The sequence below is a fragment of the Rhipicephalus sanguineus genome, unplaced genomic scaffold (genome assembly GCF_013339695.2).
Source record: "Rhipicephalus sanguineus isolate Rsan-2018 unplaced genomic scaffold, BIME_Rsan_1.4 Seq1043, whole genome shotgun sequence".
NCBI lineage: Eukaryota > Metazoa > Arthropoda > Arachnida > Ixodida > Ixodidae > Rhipicephalus > Rhipicephalus sanguineus.
In genome coordinates, this window is record NW_023614224.1 from 22,054 (window position 1) to 42,731 (window position 20,678).

Genomic DNA, 20,678 nt, shown 5'->3' on the forward strand with positions numbered 1-20,678 from the left:
GTCAGCGTCGGAGTGTTTTCTTCCGGACTTGTAAACGACGGTTATGTCAAATTCTTGAAGTCGTAGGCTCCACCGTGCGAGGCGACCTGAAGGGTCCTTCAAGTTAGCTAGCCAACACAAGGCGTGGTGGTCGCTCACAACTTTGAAGGGCCGGCCGTAGAGGTAGGGGCGAAACTTCGATGTAGCCCAGATGATGGCCAGGCACTCCTTTTCTGTTGTGGAGTAGTTGATTTCTGCCTTTGATAGCGACCGGCTAGCATAACTGATGACCCTTTCGAATCCGTCGGTCTTTTGCACAAGGACGGCGCCGAGTCCTACGCTGCTTGCGTCGGTATGGATTTCCGTATCGGCGTATTCGTCGAAATGCGCAAGTATGGGAGGCGTCTGCAGGCGTCGTTTCAGTTCTTGAAATGCTTGAACTTGCGACGTTTCCCACCTGAATTCGACGTCGGCCTTCGTGAGTTGCGTCAGTGGCTCGGCGATCCGTGAAAATTCCTTGACGAAACGTCTGTAATAGGCGCACAAGCCGAGAAAACGGCGTACGGCCTTCTTGTCGGTGGGCGTCGGGAAGTCAGCGATGGCAGCTGTTTTCCGCGGGTCCGGGCGAACACCATCCTTGCTGATCACGTGACCCAAGAACAAGAGCTCCTCGTATGCGAAGCGGCACTTTTCAGGCTTCAAGGTGAGTCCGGAGGTCTTGATTGCTTGAAGTACAACTTCAAGGCGCCGAAGGTGTTCGTCGAAGTTTGAGGAAAACACAACGACGTCGTCCAAGTACACGAGACACGTCTGCCACTTCAAGCCGGCCAGTACTGTATCCATAACCCGTTGAAAAGTCGCAGGTGCCGAGCAAAGACCAAAGGGCATGACCTTGAACTCGAACAGGCCGTCTGGTGTTATGAAAGCAGTCTTTTCTCGGTCTCTCTCGTCGACTTCTATTTGCCAGTAACCGGTCTTGAGGTCCATCGACGAAAAGTACTTTGCGTTGTGTAATCGATCGAGGGTGTCGTCTATCCGGGGAAGGGGATACACGTCCTTCTTCGTGACTTTGTTCAGGCGACGATAATCGACGCAAAAACGTAGAGTGCCATCCTTCTTCTTCACTAGCACCACCGGGGATGCCCACGGACTCTTCGACGGCTGAATGATGTCGTCGCGTAGCATTTCGTCGACCTGTTTCTTCACGGCCTCGCGTTCTCGCGTCGAAACTCTGTACGGGCTCTGACGGAGTGGTCTGGCGCTTTCCTCTGTTATGATGCAATGTTTTGCCACGGGAGTCTGCCGAATTCTTGACGACGACGAAAAGCAGTCCTTGTATTGCAAGAGCAGGGTTTTGAGCTGTTCTTGTTTGTGCTTCTGAAGGCTGGGATTGATGTCGAAAGCTGGTTGCGGCACTTTATATGTCGGAGTAGGCTCGGGAGAATCGGTGAGGCCGAAAGCATTGCTGGCTTCTACGATTTCTTCGATGTAGGCGACCGTCGTGCCTTTGCTCACGTGCTTGTACTCATTGCTGAAATTCGTGAGCATAACTGTTGCTTTCCCAGCCCGCAGCTCTGCTACTCCTCTTGCGACGCAAATCTTGCGGTTAATCAAGTGGTGCTGGTCGCCTTCAACAACGCCTTCCAGGTCTGCTGATTTTTGAGTGCCGACGGAAATGATGACGCTGGAGCGAGGGGGAATGGTGACCTGGTCTTCCAGCACATTCAAGGCGTGCTTTCTTGGCGGAGTGTGCGGTGGTAGTGCCTTTTCCGTGGACAGTGTTATTGACTTACACCTCAGGTCGATGATTGCACCATGAAGGCCTAAGAAGTCCATACCAAGGATGGCATCTCTCGAGCAACGCGGCAGGATTACGAAGTTCGCGGGATAAATCCGGTTGTTAATGGTAAGTCTCGCTGTGCAGATTCCCTCCGGGGTTACGAGGTGACCTCCAGCTGTCCGGATTTCGGGGCCTTCCCAGGCTGTCCTTACTTTCTTCAGCTTCGTGGCGAACGGTCCACTGATGACAGAATAGTCGGCTCCGGCGTCGACGAGGGCTGTGACGCTGTGGCCGTCGATAAGAACGTCGAGGTCGCTAGTTCGTCGTCTTGCGTTGCAGTTAGGTCGTGGCGTCGGGTCACGGCTACGTCGGTTTGTTCCGCTGCTTCCACGTTGCGTCGTCAGGTCTACTTCGGTCCGCGAGCTTTCGTCGTCAGGGGTTCGCGTCGTGTCCTGAAGCCTTCGTCGTGGCGGTGGCGTCGGCGGCGGAGGGTCTTCGGTATTTCGTCGTACAGCAACCGCACCTCCATCGGTTGCTGTCCTTAGTTTTCCGGATGCGGGCTAGGTGACCGGCCCCGGGTTGGGCCAGTGTATGGTCGGCGTTGGGGAGAGGCGTAGCGGCCTGGCGACGGCGATCGGGAAGGTCCTCGGGGGGTCCACTGCGTTCCTGCCAGGTAGTCGGCGATGTCACGTGGTCTTTCCCCCTGCTGTGGACGTGGCGCGTCGACGGCGAACCCACGCAATCCCATCTGTCGATAATGGCAGCGGCGGTAGGTGTGGCCGGCTTCTCCGCAGTGGTAGCAGAGTGGACGATGGTCGGGGGCGCGCCAAACGTCGGTCTTCCTCGGTGTGTATCGCTGACCGGCTGGCGGGCGGTATGACGTCGGTGGTGGCGGCGGTGGTGCCTGGCGGCGGAACTGCTGGGGCGGCGCGACGTCTTGACGTGGGCGAGGAGGGGGGGACGTTGCGTCGGGCTGCAGTAGCATAGCTCATTGCTTGAAGCTGCGGCGGTGCCGGCTGAGGAACACCCAGTGACTCTTTGATTTCCTCGCGGACAATGTCTGCGATCGAATCCACTTGAGGCTGCGGCGAAGGTAACAGCTTGCGCAACTCCTCCCGCACGATCGCTCGGATGGTTTCGCGCAAGTCGTCGGTGGCTAGTGAGTGCACTTCGGAATTGGTTGCAGACAGCGTCGAGCGGTTGTATTGTTTCGTCCGCATGTCCAGTGTCTTCTCAATAGTCGTAGCCTCGGTGAGGAATTCGGCGACCGTCGTGGGCGGGTTGCGGACAAGTCCCGCGAAAAGTTCTTATTTTACACCCCGCATGAGCAGGCGAACTTTTTGTCTTCCGCCATCGCAGCGTCGGCCTGACGGAAAAGTCGAGTCATCTCTTCCGTGAAGATGGTGACGTTTTCGTTTGGCAGCTGCACCCGGGTCTCCAGCAAAGAAGCGGCTCTTTCCCTGCGGACGACGCTTGTGAACGTGTGCAGGAATGTGCTGCGGAAAAGATCCCAGGTCTGCATTGAGGACTCCCGATTCTCAAACCAGGTTCTGGCCGCGTCTTCGAGGTAAAAGTACACGTGACGCAGCTTATCTTCATTGGTCCAGTTGTTAAAGGCGGCGACACGGTCGTATGTTTCAAGCCAGGTCTCCGGGTCTTCAAACGACGACCCGCGGAAGGTTGGCGGCTCCTTGGGATGCCGAAGAAGGATCGGCGCAGGCTGCACGGGGTCGGTCATCGTCGCTGCGGTCGATCTTGGGATCTGCGACTGTCTGTCTTTTTCGGGAAGGAGCCCGTGCTCTGGCGGTAGTCCCTTCTGCCTGCGGCTTGTTCGACGATCCGGGTTCTCCTTGCCGTCGTCCTCGTCGCGGCTTGGGCTTGGGTCAGCGCTTCGCGGGGGCGTCCGGATCATGGAAGAAGCAGCACCTCCACCAGATGTCACGTGGTCGTGACGTCAACGAAGACAGCAGTCGGCGTTTGCAGGATGAAACTGTTTATTTGGCCGAACTTGTGGCCGGAAAATGAGAACTAGAACTACAGCAATACACGCTGTACAATGATAGCGTCGATCAACTGACAAGCGGTCAAGCGCGTCGGCTTTTATACAGGCGCTATGGAACTTTCCAGCAATATCGCTGATGGCGGCGTTATCTCTCGAGAAAGCTGGAACATTCGCGTGCGGCGCGCAATCTTAACAAAACGATCTAGCAAAATCGTGAAGCTTCTCGAACACTGCTTCGGGGCCAGCGTCGAGCGTTGATAACCGTCCTTGCTGGTCAAACTCGAACACATCAAAATAAAAGAAGAAGCGGGCGTGGCAATACGAGGTAAGGGGTAAACGTCCTTTTTTGTTACTTTGTTGAGATGCCGGTAGTCCACGCAGAATCGCCATGAGCCGTCTTTTTCACTAAGACAACGGGTGATGCCCATGGGCTGCATGATGGCTCGATGATGTTCTTGGTGAGCATCTTCTTGACTTCTGCCTGAACCACTTGACGCTCTGCGTGTGGCACTCGATACGGACGCCTATGAACAGGAGCGGCATCGCCAGTATTTATGCGATGTTTCACGGTCGTAGTTTGTGCCAAAGGACGGTCATGAAGATCAAAAATATCGCGGTACGAAAAGAGAACCCGGTAGAGGTCGTCAGCATTCTTTGGGGGTAGATCTGGCGCAATCATTCTCTTCAGGTCGTCGAGAACAGATGCGGCGGACTGCGAGTGGTCGGTGTGCTCGGTAGTACCATCCTCCAACGTAACTGATGCTATCGAGGGATCGTCGAAGGCGCTGATATGTGCCAAGGATAACCCTCGTGGCAGCACTTGCATTGTCAAGCCAAAGTTGACCACTGGCAAACATGTGCGATTGGATGTAATACATAATACAGAACGAGGCACTGTAATACCCTGGTAGAGAAGAACATCCTTGACAGGAGTCGCAACGTACTCCCCGTCGGGCACGGGTGAGGATGGTACCAAGTCAACGTAGGTCAGAGCTGTGGGTGGTAAGCGAACGAAGTCTGCGGCGGTTAGGCGAATGGGAGGCGGCGCAGGGTGATCTGGAAGAGGAAGGTCAAGGCGGAGAGTACCGGTAGAGCAGTCTATGAGCGCCGAATGAGCAGAAAGGAAGTCCAAGCCTAGAATGACGTCGTGGGGGCAGTGGGCTAGTACGGTGAAAACAACGATGGTAGAGCGATCGGCGATGTCGACTCGAGCTGTACACATGCCAATTGCACAAGCTGTTCCGCCGTCGGCGACACGGACAACTGGCTTCGCGGCTGGTGTGAGAACTTTCTTCAGGCGAGTCCGAAGACTAGCACTCATCACAGATAAATGGGCTCCCGTGTCGATTAGAGCACGAACAGGAACACCGTCGATGTGGACTTCAATGAGGTTCATATTGGTCGAAAGGGTCAGTAGAGGATTTGGCAGCGTAGGGAGCAATGCAGCGGCACCTCCGGGCGCTGCATCATCTAGTTTTCCGGGTGGGAGCGTGCGTTGAAGCTTGGCGAATTGGAGCGACGGGGCTGGGGTGAGCGGGACTGCCGGCGTAGGGGCGAAGGTGAGCGTGAGTACGGGCGGCTAGGAGCAACAGATTCAGTGGCAGCGTGATCGGCACGTGCTGTAGAGGGACGGTAAGAGCCATAAGCGCGGTTGTAGCCAGTGTACGTGTGCTGTGCAGGAGAGTTCCAGCGATTGCGACAATGCCGAGAGATGTGTCCAATCCGGTGGCAGATGAAACAGATGGGCCTGTCGTCAGCAGTGCGCCATTCAGCGTTGCGTAACGTGGTTGGAACTGGGTCGGTGAAGGGGGTGCAGTCGGAGGATACGGCCGAGAGTCCACGTGATTTACCGAGCAGACAGAGTGGAGTCCCATGCTTGCAATCTCCTGACGGACAACTGCCTGAATCATCGAAACCGGAACTGCAGGGGGAGAGCAGGTGCTGGGCTCGCAGGTAGCTGGAAATCGTCGTCGTTGTCTTCAGCCTAATCGTCTTTTGATGGCTGTCCGCAGCAATATTGCTTAATTGTAGTCGATTGGCGCGCTCGGTGTACGAATGCACATTTCAGCTATTCTTTCTCGCGTTCAGCCTAGCAAAGTGTTTTTGTTTTTTGTTTTTTGCCACAAATCAAGCAAGGATTATGGGGGAATAAAGATGCAGTGAATGCTAGTTACAAAGCTTAAGTCGCAGACTGCGATACGTAAGAGAGATTGGAAAAACCGGTCGGAACAATCCAATATGGGATCACAGTTAAGAACGTCGTATACGTCACGTGCGTGTTTTTTCCCTCGAATTTCTTCTTGAACACTTAATTATGAACTACTGATGCGACAGAACTATAGAAGTGACCCTGCGTTTTAATGTCAGCCCTTGCACATTGCTTGTGCACTCACGTGAGAAATATTGCTTAATTGTAGTCGACTGGCGCGGTCGGTGTACGAATGCGTACCGAGCTCCTTATATTAGGTTGAAAGAATCACAATGCACGGCGCTATCAGATGACAGCCAAGGAACAGCAATAATTTTTCTTAATGCGCGTATACTTGAAGTCAGGTACGTTCTTTTCTTGCTTTCACAACATTTTTGCAGGGAATGAGCAGAATATATGCGCATTGTAGGAACGACAAGACATAGTAAGACGGCTTTCGTACGAAACAGATGAAATCTTGTACTGCGAAACTTTTGTTGTTTTTAACATTGTTTCGTGTGCACAAGAAAAAAAAAAACATTCGCGGCATTAAAGGTGCTCAAGCAGCAAATGGGTCGTTCGCCTGCGTTCGCGTTGCGCAAGGTTTCACCTTGCGTTCGCGCAAGGTGAAACCTTACTTGTTTTCTTAGACAGCGACTGGCATCCCTTTCACGCGCGGGGAGCGAGCAAAGATGACTTCGTAAGAAAAATATTATTCCAAATTAAGACATATACTGTAGAAAGAGAAACTCCAAAGAGAAAATGCCGAAGATTCGTCAATACGTGCACTTTCAAAACAGGTGGTTTCACGGGTGGAACAAGCTGGATGTCGATCAGGAAACGAAACGCGCATTACAGGGCTCACTATCCAGAGGCATATTGAAAGACGAGTGTGGCTTACGTGTACGAAACTAATTGCACATAAAGGAAAAAAAACAGCAAATAAAACATTTTAGGGCTGCACAGGCTATGGTGACGAAACATTCCACAGGATGACACGGACTGAGTGGGGGCGGGGAACCACTGTATGCGCTTCACCGATCGGAAGTTTTCGCCGCCTTCCGGTCAAGTATTTGTAACAGAATGACGACACATGTTCATTACAGATGGGAACACTTAGGGCTCGAAATGCAGCGAGCGGACTAAACACGAACTCTAAAACTCCCGCGGCACTGCGACCTACCATGAAGAAAGCAATGCATATAGCCTTTGCTAACGAAACATTCCGATGTAAGGCATGAATAAAAGGTGTGTGTGTGGGCATACTTTCAAACGAATGCACCATTATGTCATAAAAGTGAACATTGAAGTCGCTTTCCACAGCACACACACATTAGTCTTAAAAAAAAACGCTCTCCACAAAAATCTAAGGAAATCTAGGGAATTTTTTTACTCCAGAGAGGGAAAAAGTGGCTCCGCAGTTTGGCCAGTTTGGCAGCACTGCCGCAGCGCGCGTCTCGCCGTGGACGCCGCATCTTGCTGTCGCCCAAACACGTTTCCGCCGTGTCCCATTCTCACTTCGCGGCAGGAGACAATCAGTTCGGTTCAACTCCACGAAGTTGATCACTCGGGAAAGCCTTCCCGCAAAGCTGGTATGATATCGTTGTTTTCCGTTGCATGCTATCGCGATAGCCCGGTTAAAAACAAAGCTCATATGCCATTCCGCTTTGTGAAGGCGAGTGACCAACGAACTGTGTAGCACAGGGGACAGAGGTGACACCGAGTTTTGACGAAAGGCACTGAAAAGTACAGAAAGTCCATTTCGAATTTTGCGTATGCACCTTTGAAGTTTTTCATCTGATCAGCATGCATATTTTTGGCACGGCATGCATCTTGTTGTTGTGGCTTGCCGTACGCGTTTCTTTGAAGAGCCATTTGAGCAGCATGCGTCTTTGTGTCTCCGTTTCGCGACACTTAAGTGGAGCAGTGGTGAGTAGTGAGATTTTCGCAGTGTCTGTGGCACATATCTGCGCTAGGAGTTTTCGGTGTACGAACGGATATTTCGTCGAAGCATATACCAACGTTTATAGAACCAGGTTCTATAAACGTTGGCATATACGGCTTTGCTGTAATATTAAACACGCCGTACGTGGGAAGGGAAAGTACACTTATCCTTCTGTTGCCATAAATCTGCTCTATTAATCGGTTAAGGTAGTCGGTTCAGTGTTTCATACCTCCCGATTTGCCCGGGAGACTCCCGATTTCTGATAAATCTGCCGGTTAACCCCCACTCGAAGTGAAAATAACCAGTGACAGTGGTTCCAAATATTTTCTGGCTTTGTGTAACAAGAACTGACTGCCGCGGGGCCACACCTCCCAACCCGCTCATGTAAGGGGAGGGGAAACTCATCGGCGTATCTACCAGGGGGGCAAGGGGGGCTCTAGCCCCCCTGTGAAAAGTTAGGGGGCCAGAACCCCCCACTTTCGACAATGGTCATTGTCGGCTGCAGAGTAGGAAACTAACAAGTGAGGCAAAACTTTACTTGAACGCAGAAATCGCGTAATAATGTAATAAACTGTAGCCCGCACTGTAGGCTATCTGCAGTGCGGGCTGCCTATGCGATGCCTTGCCCTCGAGCATTCCAGAGGAGGCTACCGCTCAGCAGGGGTTCTATAACATTAGGGCAATCTGTCATGATTTTATTTTGGTCTTCCTGGCCTGAAACTTGCGTAATCGGTGACACAAATACGGGCAGGAACCAGTAAACGTTTCATAGCCCGATCACATGCTTTTCCTGTTTCAGGAAATTTAGTTTCTTCCTTTGAAAAGGAATAGCATTGTCGCTGCTCCATATCCAAGCTGCTGTGAATTGATGAGTGTGCAGAAGTGTCGAGTATTTTAGTTGCGCCAAGCCAGGAGAGCCAGAAATGGTTCCCGCTTTAGTCTGCCATTTACCTGCTTCACCGTGCTCATCATAAGGTAGCCTGCAGCGATCGCGGTGGTTTGTAACAAGGCGATAAATAAGGCAGTGGACTCGAGCACATTGAGATGCCCAGCTTTCAAGTTTGCTCCATAACTTGATCTACCTGACCAGGGAGATGATTAGCTTCCATGGTTTTCGGGTCTAAGAAGATTTCCCACCTGCAATGGATTGTGTCTGTTCCTAATTATGTTTATTTTTTTCTCTACCTCCCTCTCAGTAAGGATGAGTTCACAGAGAGTTGTATACGCGCAAAAACAGCTCAACATCGTTATACTACGTCTGAAATTGTCTATAATCCGTCTCACCAGCTGCTATAAGTAGCCGCTGCCAATGTGATTGGCGGGCAGCCTTCTTGAATTACGTTTATTATGAGACACTGTCTGGCTATTCCAAAAAATTGTTATTGTTCAGCATAGTAATGTACTGTTTATTATGCACACTTCATTTCAACGCCGCGAGTTTTCGCAGGCTTGTGACGTCGCGTAAAAGCACTAAGAACTTTTTAAGTAGTAACTGCAGGTTAAAGAAAACAAATCGGCGATCCTTGATCTCGAGCCACAACAAATGGCTAGTACCGCGATGGCTCACAACTTATGGGAAACAAGCACTGACTTTCAATGTACCGTATCTTTTAAACAAATATCAGAAGCAGAATATTTATTTTAACAACGCTTGTTAAAACGAGTTGCGTGAATATTTTATGTCTAAACTGTACTAAACATTGCTATCTGTTGTAATCATTTTTTTAAATATTTTAGCTGTAACAATATATCGATGTAAACCTGTTTAAAGCCAGCACGTTTAAATGTACGTGTCATGATCAGACGTCATTACTTTTTAATATACTTCCCTTTTCATTTATATATGAGCGTCTATGCAGTGTATATATGTATGTCGTATGTTTACCAATAGTCTATGTCCTTACTTCGTTTTTTTTAGTACTTTAAATATCCCTTGTTCATTATGTACGCTTATGCTGCCTGGAAATGCATGAGTACGCTGTCGTCTGTATGGGCCCCCAGGCACCTTCAAGCTGCATTTCACCGCTTTTCGCCTGGGGCGACCCCCAACTATTTAGTATGTTGGAAATAAACTTGCTTGATTCATGAAGGAAGTGATTTTATGGCACACCAAAAATTTTGACGAAAACGGAAGAAGAAATGACCTACAATATGCCTTATTAATATAGTTTATTGCTTTTTTATTTTTGACGCAGTCGTGCGTAAGTGGTCATTACGCGGTGGATCCCTTACGCGTCATTTGTTGCGTCGTGTTACGAGCAGGTGCTGTGAGCATGACCGAGAAAGTTTTGACCAATCATTAACAGCTAAAGACATATACGGAGGGAAGGAAACAATGCGGGGTAGTTTAACGTTCTAATCGCCCACATTAAAAAAAAGAAATTTAGCTTACACAGTTTACGTAGGCGCATTTACGTGGAGGTGCCGGAGGGGAGGAGTAAAGGGCCACTTAATCTCTTTTCCCTCTGCACCCCGCCCAAGCTGGGAAGAGTAGCAGGGCAAGGAACGACACCTAATATATAATTTCGTAGTCATCCATAATCATATACACAACCAACTCAATGTGGTTTCCATAAAAATTAATCGACTGAACTTGGTCTTCTTCAGAAAGGCTTTATATTAGAGGACTCTTACAGTAAAAAAATTCGCACTCGGCTTATTCTGAAGACTTCTGCAAAGTACTTTGCTTTTAAAGTTGCATGTTTTGTTTAATAATAATATCTGGGGTTTTACGTGCCAAAACCGTGATATGCTTATGAGGCACGCCGTAGTGGAGGACTCCAGAAACTCCGATCACTTCGGGTTCTTAAACGTGCACCTAAATCTTAACACATGGGGCTCTAGCATTTCGCCTCCATCGAAATGCGACCGCCGATGCCGGGATCGAACCAGCTACCTTAGAGTCAGCTGCCGAGCACCGTAACCGCTACACCACCATGGCGGACTTTCTGTTTAATCGGTGAGGATTTAAAGGAGCACTGACACAAAATTTCGAAGGCGAGATAATGAGTGAAATAGATGTATGTGGAGCCGTACACAACATCTACGAAATATCAAGGGCCAATATAGCCTAGAACATATTTAAAATCAATTTTAAAGTGCATGCCGCGCGACTGAGCGAGATGCGAGCACTTCGCGACGCTGACATCAACGCGGCTGATGTGTAAACAAACCTACGTCACGAGTTTGTGTTGGCTGATGGATGGTTGTGCCCTTGCGCTTGTGCCGTGCTACCTGCCATTTCTTCCTCCGTGCCTGCGGTTTTGCGTGTGCTAGTTATGTTCTCTTCCGCTGTTCGCTCATCATGCCCGTTGGCAGATGTTATGGCCCGCTCACGCCAGCGGCAAGCCTGTCGCAATGGCACGGTGCCGCAGAACGTCGGCCGTCGCCGCACGCGCGAGAGCTGTCCAACTTGCACGGCAAGCTTCGCCGGCGAGGCATTCGCGCCTCCGAAAAACATGGCAGCACTGCCAAAAGTGGTTGTCGTCCACTTCGAATTTATCAAGTGGCCGCCGTGTGCTCTGTAACGTGTAAGTTCCGAACTGATGCTTCCATTTGCTTTAGATTCATGTCCTTAAGCTTCGACAGCAATGTATTCGTCCCGATTCGGCGCCATTTTTGAGAGCCATAGTCAAATAATCGATGCTGTAAGCTTAGCGAGTCGAGATGGATGCTTCCGAATGCTCAGAGGACATATATTACGCGTTTGTTAGTTGTTTCTAATCCTCCATAGCTGGCGCCACTTGACCTGGTTCGGCGCCCACCGCACCCACGCTCGCGCGCCGCCTATGTCACAATTTTGCGTGTTCACGTGGCCAGCTGCGTTTTCCCGTCCTCCGGAGGATGCTGCCTAGCTCGGTGCTCTTTGAAACCGAAACTGCAACTGGGCGCTCTAAAAACATCTCTAAATAAATAACTGTCGCGCACTCGCGCAAGCGAGGTTTGCAGCTGTGATAAGTGGATCATAAGCTATCTATTGCAACAAAAAAAAAAACAAGGTGCAAAATTTTTGTGTCAGTGCTCCTTTAAGGTACTAGAGTCATAGCAGGTTCTTCATGCTTATCGTATTTTCAACGCTAAACCGAGTCTGTGAAGTTGGCAGATGGCTGCACAGATGAAGAACAAGTTAACTATGGCTGTACTTGTTGAAATGGACGGTAATTTTTCCATAATGTAGACAAACACTGCTGTGTTGTCGCGGTGTAGGGCGGCCCAGCTTACACAATCTCTTTGTGCAGCTTCTTCCTTGATTTCAGATAACAGTTTTGAAAAGCAAAATATCTCTTTGTTTATAAACAATCAGGTCAAATTGAGAGCAAATGTGTGTGTCTATATATATATATATATATATATATATATATATATATATATATATATATATATATATATATATATATATATATATATATATATATACACGCACACATGTAACGTAGGAGACATGATGGCTGTACGAAGATCCATGTTTATTAAACACTTCGTCTTCCTCTCTCACCACTACCGCACCACACCGTTCTCGTGTGGTTCGTCACACGCTTCCCCCTCCCCCCGAGAGAGTCGTAGATGCAGGGGCGGATGATATCGTCTTAATCTGCCCACACGAACGATGTCAGTCTGGCGACCGAGTGGAGCCACACTGCAGTCGATCTCGTAGTTAACAGTAGGTATCTTGCGTATGATCATATACGGTCCTTCGATTATTGCACTAAGTTTGCCGTGGTTTGGGTGCCAGGGTGTTTCGTATAGAACGAAGTCTCCCACTTGAAGCTCCGATGGAATGAATTTCTGGTCGTATATTAGCTTGTTTTTCTCGTGATATGCTAGTGAATTGCGGACCGCATTTGCACGAGCGTCCTGCAGGTTTTCGGCAACGTCGGGGAGGAGACAAGGGTACGATGGTGTGCCATACATAAGGAAACAGGATGGGTAGCCCGTGACCTCGTGAGGTGTTCTGTTGAACTCGTCGATAACGTCAGAGAGGAGACGCGTCCATGGTTTTCGGGGTTTGTCATTGATCTTGCAGCGAAGGCAAGTTACGATGGACTGATTGGTGCGCTCATTTAAGCCATTACACTGCAGGCGTTGTGAGCTTGTAAAAAGCTGATGAATGTTGTTGTGCTTGAGGAACTGCTTGAATTTGCCGGCGGTGAATCCTGTGCCGTGGTCGGAAAGGAACTTCTGAGGCTTTCCTGCAGCGAAGATACTCTTCAGGCAAGAGATGTAGGCGTCGCAGGTCTCATTCTTGTGTGCAAAAGCGCACACATAACGGGTGGCATGATCAACGGCTAAGGCCAGTGCAGTGTTAAAGGGATGATGTTTAGGTAGTTTTCTTGTACATGTTTTCTTTCGTTCTTAAGATTTAGGTGCACGTTCAAGAACCCCAGGCGGTCGAAGTTTCCGGAGCCCGCTACTACGGCATCCCTCATAATCATATCGTGGTTTTGAAACGTTAAACCTCAGACACTTATTATTATCGACGAGGAACTCGCGATAGCATCACACTGCAGCACACGCAAAGTTAGCTTTGCTGTCATACACCTTTATGCGGTGAAGCGTGCTAAATGGGGATAAGTGCGACTATATTTTGCCGGTCATAGCAGATTTTGTTCTGTGCGTCTTGTGTAATTGCACATGCGCGTTATAATTACGAGCACCGGTACGACCGCAGGCATGTAAAAGCTTTACTGCAACCATTTAGAGCTGTGTGTGACGTTAATGCGACCCTGAGCATCAAGAAATAAACACGTGTGCGTTTCTTTTTCTTTTTCAAGGGCCCTACATTAGCAGGCATCGTGTTGCTCTCTTGTCTCAATGCAACTCAAATGCATGATCATCTTCAAGCAGTGGTCCTCTCCACCCCTCGGTGTCCTCAACCACCCCTTGTCCTTCATGAAAATGCACATATTTTGGAAAATACACGCTGTCCGGCATGTTCTCGATGTTTCTCTTCAGAGAGGGGGGGGGGGGGGCTGTATTTTCACTTGTACAAATGTGAACAGTGCTCACCATTTGCCATGAAGGCGCCTCAACCTGCAAAAAAGAAATAAAATAAGGTGTATCTAGCATATCCCACAGGTGACAGTGTAAAATAAAGATTTTAACAGCGTGTGTTGAATTAGCTCCGTAATAATTGTAGAGAGATATATTTTCGGAGCAATCAAAGCTTTTTGGATTCCTCGTTTACTGTTGAGCCAATTTATGAGCCAAGAATTGACTCGTATTGTTATTTGGGAAGTTGCGTAATGATGCGAGGCCACCACTTCCAAACGGCGTACAGAACAGGACACTGCGGTCCCAGACGTGCATCCACAGCGGATGGTTAAAAAAACACCCACGCATGCACAGCAGATAAGTGCCTTCATGGAGTGACTGGATTATCAGCTGAAGACGTGTCATTCAAAGCCCACGGAACCATTCTCCACATCCGGTGGCGTTTTCTCTATTTCCTTTCTAAATAAAAAGTTTTTCGTGCCCCACGAGCCATCCAGATCACGGCAATTTCACGAGCGAGACGACGTGCAATATATGTAAATAAATAAAACGATCAAATAACACGAGTGTCAGCGCTTACTTTTTCCAGTATGATAAATTAGCTTGTTATTTGCAGAGAGACAGCTTGTCATTTCCCAGCCGTCGAGCAGTTCTCTGCCTAGTCTTTGCCCATATACTCTTAAAAAAAAATGGAGTGACCCTCTCTCCTTTAAGGGAGGAACGGCGATGTCCCCAATGGTCGTCTTCAAAGGGAGGAACTTTCCTCCCTTTTCAATGGATAAACCGTTCCTCCCCCGTCCAAATCAAGATGGCTGACACCAAGACAGTGAAGCGAGCAATAGATTTAGGCCTATCGATGGCATCGAATCTCGACTAATAAACAGTATGCGCGACTGGTAACCATAAAAACTGTACCGTTCAGCGTAATATCAAATTATATGTCAATAAAAAGAAGCAGACAAACCTGTGGTGATAACCACGCGAAACAACAACACAGATCGCGTGTTTCACTCACCCACTTAGATGGCAGTCACAGCTGAAATAGCCGAAATACTGCAAAATAATTGTCACACAAGTAAATGTCAGGCTGTCTTTATTTCTCGAAGTATCACCCGGTGTAGCGGCGTTATCCGTGCGTTTACGGGGGCATTCTGCGCTGACGATAACATTTGTTGACAATGCGCTTTCGAGAATAAGTCCGACTTTTGTGTTTCAGCTCACCTTCGTATGGCTAAAAATCCTTCATAAATCCGCACTTGACATATACACGGTCGCACAGGGCATCATCGTTTTTTTTTCACAGGCACAATTTCCTCCAATTGTGTACGCTCCGCTTGAGTGCAGCAAAAATTCACCGGTGCAACAGCATACTCGATAGAGATAGATGTACTACATTATGTATACCAAGTGGATCTGTGACAGCACTACAGCCATAAAGTAGAAAGTAGCTCGCACCATATAGAGAAAAGCAACGTTACTGAAAAGAATGTCTCGGTAGATAATGTTTCACAGTATAAACATAGCCTGTAACAGTGCCATAGCCATGAAGTAGATGGTAACTCGCGCCATCTAGCGACAAAGTTACTAAAAATATGGTGCTAAAATGGAAAGTTTCTAGAGTGCTACTGTTTCCCTATATACACGGATAGTACGATGTAAGGCGGACATCTACATAGGGTATGCACCAATGCATCTAAGCCACTATGTTTATTTCAAGCATAGTACTGACACTTCATACAATGCACTGTACATGCCCCATACATGATCGACACATTCAGTACATAGAAATACACAGTACACATGAATCCCGAGCACAGTCACGGATACACATAATTCCACACAATCCAAAAGCGAAGCGTATAAGTTTATATAGGCAGCAATGCAGACCGGCATAGTGGTGCCGGTGTATGCATATTTTTCGTGACTTCTTTTCATTTAATGGTCGTAATAAAGATAAGTTAACATCATATCTCACAGTTGTTGCCAAGAGGCACATATCTAATCTAAAAGTGATTTCTACTGAATGGTGTAATTACAGAGCTGTTCCACTAACATTCACACGACCGCTGTGTCAGCGCATTGATTGTGAATAAACCATGTAGCGGACCGAGTTAAGGTGCGTATTTTGAAATATGCGCAGAAATAACGATATGAGTACAAAATAAAGCATTACACTAAAAGCATCTATGCGTCTGTTCAGCAGTGTTACTTGGCCGCAATGAATTGGGTCGTTATCGTGCGCGAAAATTCATCACTCATACATAACTCGCGTGAATTCATGCTGCACATAATTGCGCGCGACTGGCTAGGCCGGGTGTTATCAGATGGACTCAGAGCACTGACTAGGCGTAAAAAGCGATGTGAAATTATCCGCCAGCAGGTGCTGATCATCCGTCGAACCGCTTGCGGTGCGCAGAAGGTGCCTGAAAAGCGGACACATTATCCAGTGCGATGGAAGAGTACTGTGCAACCTTGACAGAGCTTCGTGATTGCTAATTGAGATAGTTGCGAAAGTAATCGCAAGATTGTATTGAAACTTGAAACGAAGGGCACACCTGTAAGGAGAAATAGACATACTGCCAAAGCCATACCTGACAGGGCAATAACAACTTACTGGAGTGTTGGGCTGCTTTTACTGCGCTACTGAGCTTTCACTGAGAAAAGCTATTGGGCCGTAAAATTACTGTGCAAGACAGAGAGCACATTACAGATTTTTCACAAGGCAAAAGAAGACCGCTAGTAAAACGATTCTCTATTGTGTTAAGTTGTGAAAGAACAGTCCTGTAACGAAATTGTTTTTCTTTATTTATTGGGAAAGGTGGTGGGAGAGGTGGTTGCATGTAGAACAGTAGCCACTTTGAAAGATTAATACTGGCTTATTTTCGTGTTTGAATGAATCACATGTGCTGCTTACATGTGAGAATAAAGAATTAATATTGAATTGCTTATTTTAAATTACACCTGGAACTTCATTTAGAGGTGATGACCATGCTTGAATTATTTCATTAAGTAAGAAAGTGTAGATTTAAGGACTCGTTTTTCTTTGTTAAACACAATATTAGTTGTCATTAACATTCGTTAAGTAGGGAAATTCGTAAAATCGAGAAATTTTTCCGTCTTTATATATCTATAATTGTAACGCAGTGACACCCAAAAGCAGCCACAGCATTGTATTTGTTATTAACGCACACCTAGTGTGAAAAGCCGGTGAAGGTGGCACAGACCCTCCCATGCAGGCCTTAAAGTCAGGGAGCACCCTGAGGGGGCCCGGCCCCTCTCCATTTTTCAAGGAGGGGCTCAGCCCCCCCTTGAAATGCTATTGAAGACTATTGCAAAAATGCTATTGCAGAAAACTTGCTTATAATGCAAATTCTTCGTTGTAGTTTGTGTATTATGGTCAAACTATTCCTTGGATGATTTAATGTACTGCAGCAGCACAAAAAGATGCAACCAGGAGACAGTATGGCATTCAGTCATTGCATAAACTTGAATGCTGCAAAGTGACACAAATGCAAGCAAAACACAGATTAGAACAAACATTTTATTCAACAATGAACCCTACGATCCTGGCGCATAAAACCTGCCTTTTATACTTGTTTTCAAGTGTAAGTTTATCAAGAAAAAGCACTTCACCACCACTAGTTCACATAACATTGATCATGATTAATGATTCTACGACACAAATCACTCCTTCAGTGCAGAAAGCACATAGGTGGCTGTAGGGGATAGCTTCATGCTGTGCAGCCCAAGCACCTTCTCAATTATGGAGTAAAACCCCTTGGAATCTGGCTCGTAGCAGATGTCAAGGGGCCCAGTGCAGGCAGAAGCACAGAAGGATCGCTTGGACTGCGTTATCCGCATTAAGGTTTTCAGTGAGCATCATGCATGATGCCAAGAATTCCGTATTGTCCTAGATGGCACAGGGATGCGTGCTGTACCACGGTGCCTGAAAAAGTTTAATATTGATTTCTAACACAGTACAAACATCTCTGCATACAAGAAAATCTTCCGAACAAGAAACTATTTAGTGAAAGGAAAGCTAATTGAATGCTAATCATTTATTCATTAATTTGCATAGCTCATCCTGAATACTCACACTTTTGTTTTTCATAATCTTAGCACACAGAACATGACTAATGTGTGAAACGTCAATGCCTTTGCTTCATTCACCCATAAATTCCAAAGTTTCATTATACATGGAAACAACAGCATGAACTCCCTTAAACACTTTAAAATGTACACCTTAATTGCTGTTTCATCATAATTTCTAGCTTCCAACTGTGATTACACAGTTGGAAGCTAGAAATTATCTAGGAAAAACTACCTATACAGTAGACCAGGGGTTGTCAAGCATGTTGGTCTCAGCGAACCCCATCTAACTTAAGTGCCAAGGAACCTCCCCCACTCCTCGGCTTTTATGCAGTCATTTTTCATTCGGTTCACACTACATTCATGTGCAACAAGTGGGTTCTGCCCTGCACCCCGAGGGGGGCAGGGCAGAGTGAAACTTGTGCGATGTGTTTGAATATGCTTGCTCTTAAAGGCCAACTCCGGCGATATTTCGAGGTCGATGGATCTCAGTGAAATTCGCTGGGTACGTTGCTTTGCACGTTTCAGTCATTTATGCCAAATTACAGGCTTGAGACATGCGCAGATTGTTTGCAAATGAATTTTAAAGATTGTCTGCAAACGCCCTCCTGGCTTCCCACAATTATTGGCAACATTGCGTCTGTGACGTCAGTGTTGGCAAGGCGGCGGAAGTGTCGCAGCCGAGGGCACCGCTAACTTCGGCGCTTAGGCCGCTACAGCGAGCGTCTGCTGTGCACAAGGCGACAGACAGCGTTGGTTTGGCTGGTGCTTCGCTGGTCGTCCTGGCTGTCACAGTTTTCATGCTCCGCGCCGGCGTGACCGGCATGCCTTGCACGACATCCGGTTCGTTCGTAACAACGTCTACATCATACGCAGACAGTACACTTGGTTGGGTTTCGGTTTCGGTGTTGCGCTTTTTTGCTTATTTAAAATTATTCTCCAATTTGCCAAGTATTTCTGCTATCGGGCCCGTAACAGGAGCGTCTCAGGAACATAAAAGCACCATTACTTTGACATGGCCGAAAAATCGCCGGAGTTGGCCTTTAAGGAGGCAAAAGGGGGGCAGGCACCAATTTTAGGAGGGCTGTTGCCCCCTGAACTCTCCACTGAAACCGCCCTTGGGTCTGCAGAATCCCTAGGTTTTGCGGCGCCCACTTTGAGAAACTATGCAGTAGACCCTTGATATGAGAAGTCTGGTTAGTAAAATTTTATGACAGCAGAAGTAATGCGTGAATATTTTGCAACATCCCAACTTGCCCTTTACATTCGCAATTATTATACTCCTTCCTTCTCAATTATACCATTTTCTGCCAAGCTTCACGCGCTTACTTGCACAGCCCTTCAATGACTGTTTCCACATTACGCAAAACACCTGTACACATGAAATTATGATAATAGTACCTATCCCAGACGTATACTCCAGAGGGTGAGATCAGTATGGTGCAATTATTGCAGGAAAGGTAGCTATGACTACATGTGCAATGCTACTCTTATTTGGCTCAGTACGCATTGGGTCCTTTCTGTGCATTACGCTTCATCAACCAATAAAAATCACATAGTTGCTATATGCCGTACTACACACCAGGTCAGGCACATAGGCACGGGAATATAGAAGGCAGGACGAATTTGCCCCCCTCCCCCCGGAATTCGTCCAGTGTTCTATATTGCCAGGCAACTTTTTTTTTCTTTTTGCCATGGAAAGACTTTCTTTTGAACAATTAGGCCTTGCACCCCCCCCCCCCCCGAAAAAAAATCCTGGCTACGTGCCTGCCCCAAGTTGACGCTAGAACAACATCGCAAGTAATTACATTCTGCTACTTCATACCTTGCAGGTTGATCTCTCATATCATGCCTCAAAATGTCTCATGTTTTATTGTTCTAAGGTACCTCCTTAGGTGTTATTCTTGTACCAGTACTACAATGAAACTGTAGAGATGGCAAGAGAGAGAGGTAAAGAGAAGAGGAAGGCAGGGAGGTTAACCAGAAGAATTATCACCCACATTTCAGGCTCCAAAAGTAACCTGTTAGTCTGACCACAAACCAGTGCCATTTAGTTTTAATCCAATGTGGCTAAAGATACAGAAACAGGATGGGACAACTGTCTCATTTGCTTGTCCCTTTTCATGTGTGCTCTTTTGTTTTTGCCAGCTGGACAACAAAGTAGTACAAAATAGTTAATTATTTTGTATATGTGGCAAAGCTTTCTGTTCTAGTGATGGGCAGGTTCAAAGTTACAAGCACAATACAAGAAAAAGTAAGAAATTTCCTTTAGAACTATGCGATAACCAAGGTAATAAAGCAGTATGTGAAATAGCACAACACTTGATGTTTCTTATGACTGCAGGAGGTGCAAAGATGCTCGTTCACTCTTAAAAGATACATGAAAGGGGAAAAAAAGCAGCAGAACCAGTACATTTCATAGGCTGCTACCCTTCTGGGAGACATAGGGCTCCTCAAACAATGTTAATCAGACCCAGTCACGTTATGGTATTAAAAACCAGAGCACTGTGGAAAAGATCCTATGAGCTTTGACAATGGCTTACTGTCTTTGAGGAATGCCGATGATTTTTCTTTCACGGTGCGAGGAAGCGCCGTGAGGAACACAAGAGTTGTCAGCACTTCTATATTAAAGTGTTGTATAATAAGCGAAATATATTTTTTGTTCACGAAAGGCCTTTGTGTTCATACATTTTTTGTCGCCCTC

At 47.4% G+C, this 20,678-nt stretch overlaps 1 protein-coding gene across 1 annotated transcript in view; it reads right to left on the reverse strand.

The window, feature by feature from the left end:
- Window positions 1–20,678, reverse strand: part of LOC119375961 (N-acetylated-alpha-linked acidic dipeptidase 2-like) — a gene marked incomplete at its 3' end in the record, with an annotated part of 58,483 nt that overhangs the window by 21,223 nt on the left and 16,582 nt on the right. The window lies entirely within an intron of this gene.